This window comes from Botryllus schlosseri, chromosome 5 (assembly GCF_051294905.1).
Source record: "Botryllus schlosseri isolate E-star chromosome 5, Bs_hap1, whole genome shotgun sequence".
Lineage (NCBI taxonomy): Eukaryota > Metazoa > Chordata > Ascidiacea > Stolidobranchia > Styelidae > Botryllus > Botryllus schlosseri.
The window spans coordinates 2,371,507-2,377,924 of NC_137240.1; positions in this window are offsets into that span (position 1 = coordinate 2,371,507).

Sequence of the window (6,418 nt, forward strand, 5' to 3'; positions counted from 1 at the left end):
CCAACCCTTTCAACCAGGCAATCGCGTGATACGGAACGTAATTGCGGTTTGGAATATGGAAATGAGCAATGAAAGATATCTCTATGTAGATAGGCCTACCAATACTTGACTAGTGTTGTCAGTACCGAGATGAATATGCTGCTGAATCTATCTAGATAGCATCTCTCCCTTACGCAATACGCACAGCCGGAACGTTACGAAACCTTGATCAGTTTATGTTCGTAATACATACTGTCACTTGTGTTACGTACAGGCGATTGAATGTAGAGCGCGCGACGTTGCTAACCCCTGGCTTTTGTGATGCAAATAATGATGTGATCACACGTTTTCTGTACTCTACAAGTGTGGTCCTTTTGACGCGACGGCACCAGCAATATTGTGATTAGTAGTTTATACAATCACAGTGTGGCCAATTGGATCATTTGGAAGCCAAATTTAAAACACGGAACGAGAACCTGAACCTCACGATCACACCATCCCTATTGGGTAGCGCAGGGCCGGCCAACCCGTGGCCCGCAAGGTAATTTCCGAGGTAATATTATCAAAAATGGATTGCACAGATTGTGAACTTGCAAGGCCAACCAATAATTTGATTAGTCTGGCCGCAACACTTGAGATGTGATGACTAAAATAACAATTTCGACGCATTGTCAGATCCATCAGCCAGTCACATTTTGGTAGATCTTCGTACACTACAATGAAGCAGAATAATTTGCGATAGCTTTATTAAAAGTAAAAAAAATCTACACCATTCGCGCAACATGTTGACACTCGATTTATCGCTTTAAATATTGTTAGCCCCGGGTATCGTAGGCCCCGTTACCCATTTGTGAAAATTAAAGAACGCCTAATGTATCAGATTGAGTCTAACTATATTCGCGATTACGAGACCAAGTGTCGTTCAGCATTTGCGACCTTGCGTTTGCGCTCGCAGAAATACCGTCGACTATATGAGACCTATAGGCACAAAATGATTGACGCATGTTGGTCGAAGCTTTCGATATCGATATGTCCAGGCGCTGAATAGTCCATTCCTTGCAAACTGAGCCCAGCGATATACAGCTGGACCGCAATATAGTCAAGTGACAATATTATTGACCTATGAACTTCGAAAAATTTTCGCGCTTGGCGCGGCTAGTGGCCCGCGTCGTCAATCAAATGGCCCTTTGGCTGAAAAGGTTGGCCGCCCCGGGGTAGCGCTTGAACCATTAAAGCAGTGGTTCCCGACGTGGGTGACATCGCCCCCTTAGGGGGAGATTTTGCGGTGTAGGGGGAGAAAATAACGAAGGGGGCGATGGCGCGGTAAAACGGTTATAGTCGGAGAAATGACTTTTTTGTCAACTCGCGAAAATTTAGCTGTAAAAGTGTAATTTCGAGGTCGAGCCGAAAAGTTGCCCTTTTTTTAGTCAACTCGTCTGTGATTACAGTTTGTCTGCCCATTTTTCGGTTCCCAATATTTGGGGGCGATGATCGGTGTGGAGCTTGAAAAGTGGGCGATGAGTCGAAAAAGGTTGGGAACCACTGGGTTAAAGCGTTGGGCTACCAAATCCGCTGCGGTTCTAGCTAGGTAGAAGGATATGGCGCTAGCGAGCAAATTGTCTCACATCTTCCTTGCATATTTATCCATTAGCGCCTTTGTCTTCAAATCATTTTTTCATAATCACTGCCTATGTGATTACACTAGTTGTAGATCCCAAACAGTCGATAATTCCGAGTAAAAACGATGCGGTCAGACGGAATGCATCTGTATCCATACTATCCATATTGTAACGTGTTCGTCAAATGCTTTTCCGAGAAAAAACGTGCCTAGCCAGCCACCGCGACTCGAGAGGCTTACGATAGAAATGTTTTTTCTTCGGTGGATTCTATAATACTCGCGCAGACACGATATCTCTCGGCCACGGTTGCGGCTAGCTTGCCAGAAGCAAGCTCTCCCGCAAACATATATATTTAGCGTGATCTTACATGCTTTCGTCAGTGTGGCATATCTTTATAAGATCTTTAAAGATATACGCAAAGCTCTATACTCGACACTTGCAATGAAGATATACATGAAATGTATAGCCCAGAAACCTAATACGATCCATCTCCTCCTTTAGTATCACATTAGATAACCATGCTATTGTGTGCAGATACTATCTAACCTTTGATATGTTTAATAATTCTAGGTATACGTAGATTTTGGTTCATGACCATATTATTACAACCAAATACACGATGTCCTATGTATTTGTCTGTATATCAGCCAAAAATAGCCGTGGCTCCTTTAGACGATGAAATGTCAACCACTAGACCAGTGGACACTGGACAGTGGCGTAGCAGCCACTTGGCGGTTCTGGTTCTGCGCCAGGAGCGGCAGGCTCCAGGGGCGGCAAAATGAGGCTGCACACTGCACAGTGTACACATGCAGTCGGCTAAAAGCATTGGAAATTGGTAGTCCTATAGCTTGCGTCCCGTGAGCTAAAATGTAATCAAACTGTTCTCAATCGAAAGCTAGTGTCGCGCTGATTCTGAATATGTTAACATAGCAATGGAACCATTCCAAAGTAGCCGTCAAGGCCGATTGTTCCTAACAATCGGAGCAGGTTTGTAACCAAGTCACAAGGCTCCGAGTCACAAGTCAATCTCGCTTTTATAGTTTTGACTCGAGTCGAGTCGAGTCATTTTCAATTCACCACCGAGTTAAGTCCGAGTACAAGTCATCGAGCAGAGGTTCGAGTCCGAGTCATGGTATTATGACTCGAGTCCGAGTCCAAGTCATTGTGTTGACTGCTCAGTTTCCAGTTAAAGTCTTGTTAAACCCAATTTTATACCTCTGTTTGGTGATATCGAATGGTTCGCGTTTATAACATACTAATTTTTCTCACTTTTAACAGTTTCTGGGCGCTTAAGTACCAGTACCTATAGACGAAGTCCCAATATGTTGGTTACTTTACTATTCTTCGAAATCACAATCAAATGTCGGTCTCGGCCGTCTGAGTCTCGAGTCATATGACTTGGTTCGAGTCATGGACAATGACTCTAGTCCAAGTCGAGTCAATTCACAGATTTACTCGAGTCGAGTCGAGTCATTTCCGTATTTTGAGAAAATGACTCGAGTCAAGTCATATGAGTGGAGACAAGGACGGCCAAGACAAGCATTTCATTGTTACTTAGGAAGACAGTTAAGTCATCCCATTATTGGTATTACATCTAATACTATTGGTACTTGAAAAATAGGGCCAGAAACTGTTAAGAGTTTGGAAATTAGGATATTAAATTCAAGGCACTCAATATCACCCAGGCAGAGTTACAAAAAGTGGGTTGACCATGATACGAACACGAAAGTGAACTATGAATATAATGATTCAGACTCGAACTCGATTCTCGATACTGTGACTCGGATTCGGCCCGACTTGGACTCGGACTTGACTCGACGGTGTTTTGAAAATGACTCGACTTGACTCGAGTCAAAACTATAAAAGTAATCTTGGCCTGTGACTCGGAATCTTGTGACTTATTGGTTACAACCCTGTTGGTATTGGTGGGAAAGATCGACTATATCATTTAAATTCGCTAGGACGGTGAATACACGCATTTGACAAAGGGAAAAAAGTTGAAACTCCAAACGTTTTGTCACTATCGAATATCGGGAGTACCATCGGAATTTCCACAAATATCGAAATGGTGTTCAGACACTTTCAAGTGATGCATACGTGTAATGTTTTGCCGCTATATCTATCAACAATTTGAAGTCCCGTGCGATGAATCATAGCAACATTACTCCAACATAAACAATAACGGCCCGCACATTGCAACCATTACAAGACTGACCGAATCGAGACATTGCGCGTTCCAGCTTTGCAACGCTATGAAAATTTGAGTTATCAACGTTGCGATTTTGCGAATCGCATTGACTTTTGCACCAACGTGTAGCCTATATACGATGATAGTCATCAGCCCATTATCGTGTATTTTATAGGTATACTATACATACATCGGCAGTCCTTATCCAGGAATTTCGGCACATTAACAAAACACGTACAGTCGACTCGGCGTAATTCGGAAATTTGGAAACTCGGCCCAAAAAAGCGGAGAAATGGCTTTGTCCGAATTTAGCGTAATATCAATTGTTAATGTATCGCAGCTGCGTTATAATGCAGCAATTGGCACTGATCACATAAAACGCACAAGAGTTTACCTCGAGGTTAGTTGTTGTATGCAATACTGTATTTCGATACAAAACGATTCATGAATTGTTATATGCCAGTGGGATGGTACACACGCGTGCGGATGAAACAAATGCAGTGCCGATGACAAACGTGGTGCAGAAAGTGCGGACGAAAATCCGGATGCTACTTTTTGAACGCGGAATAATTCAAATACACCTAATAGGAAATTCAATTGCAGTGGTTCCCTAACTTATGTCGTTGCGACGCAATTCTTGGAGCTTGTTTGACAGACGCATCCCTAATCGTAGCTTTAACAATAGCTTTGTCTCGCACCACCCGTAGTAAAGTAATATTTGGGCACTATAATTATTACGTAACCAAAAGTCCGGTTCGAAAGCGGGTCTAGTGCGCAGGCAAACAGTGCATCAGCAGGTCAGAGCTTGCGACACGCGGGAAGATGACGTAAAATTGACACTGCTGTTTTTCTCAGAACAATCATATTTTCGTAAAAACGGTTCGATCAGCACGAGGCACGAAGATAGTATAGTTAAAAAAAAATAAAAATCGGTAGGTTTGTGACGATAAATTTGTTATTTTTTTTTTGCAAAAACAGTGCGAATGGTGCTCAAAAAAGGTTGAACAGCGCTGCTACATACTATTTACTATATATTAATGTGTAAAAACATATAGGGCTAAAATAGAATAGTAATTCTTCAAGGGATGAAAGACTATAATTGCACATTTTCTTTATGAAATTTAAAGAAAAAAGCTTTTAGCTGAGCAAAAAAGTCTTCCGAAACATTCTGTTCGACAAGACAGACGCAGTTTTACCGATGTAAAAGCGACTATATATCTCGTGTTAGAACGACCGAAGTAATGTTTATTGTATCATAAGTTAACGATAAGAACTGCGACCATGTGTCCGAATTTCTTTAGCATTTTTTACATATCGCCATCCTTGAAATAGTTACTAATCGCCACCAGAGGACTTGGAGCATTCTTACATATTTATGGTCATACGGTGTCTAAGAAATCTAATCCCAGCATTTGAGAGTGGCAAGTAAATCAACCGCCGTCATTCTTATTGGGAAATATGGACACGTATTGAATCTGGGTTTCGGGTAAATGTGAACTGAGGGGTGGAGCTGTCGTAGAGCTGCTTATCGCAGCATTTATCCCGCATATTTAATCACGGTCCTGCTACCTATACCTTCATCGCGCACGAGATATTCTCTTTCGTGAGATACGTTGTTGCCCGGAGGGCTGGCAGACAACAATTTCCTGGTAATAATGAACACAAAAATGCCATAAACTGGAACAATTCCTCAACAAAATATAATCTGATGAAGCGATCAAAACACACTGAAAATGCATAAGAAAAAATAGGTCGATTCAGAATATGTGTTGCTAGAAACTCGATGACATTTAAGCTGGATGATCCGTGTATGGTAGCGTGTGATGGCTATAGTCTGTAAAAGTCGAAATATGAGGGACAATTTGAGTTTGATTTGGAGGAAAGTTGCTTAACCAATACCGATCTTTACATCTTTCTCGAAACAATATCTTCGATTATAAATTCGTAAACGCCGCTGTTGAAAGCAGGTCAGAAAAGCGCTATCTTACCGTAAATTGGGACAACGTATTTTCAGAATCAGGATAGCATTTCACCAACAAAGTTGTAGCTTTGTAAATATCGTTTCCTAAGTAACGCTGTAAATTCCTATACTGCATTGCAAGTAGCAATAGCGACTTCCAGTAAGCTACAAAACTGCTTCAAATGTATTTAACTAAGACATATCGCAAAAGTATTTAAAGTAAATATGCAAAAAAATAAAGAAGTTTTTTTTTACTAGTCGATCAAATGTGGCTACTTTGGAAATGACCAATGCAAAATGACTGATGTTACTGCAAATTAGTGCAATTTTCTACTTTACGAAATTCAAAGTGTAAAAAAAGTACTATAGTCTAAAAAACATTGAGTAGAAAAGAAAGCAGTCGAAATAAGCAAAGCCTATTTCATTATACGTCAAAAACTGAATTGAGACGGAAAAACTTACATATTTGGCCACTGGATCCGTGAAGTATGACGCTACGTCTGCAATTACAATTTGCAGGGTTCCAGATAAGGAGAATAAAGCAAAGTAAAAATACGCGAATGTAAATAAGCTCGCGGCCATTCACAAATAACTGGGAAAAAATCGACGCCATCATTCGCTCACGTGAAGCAGGTCACGTACGCAAATGCCCCATATATCTTACTCGCGATC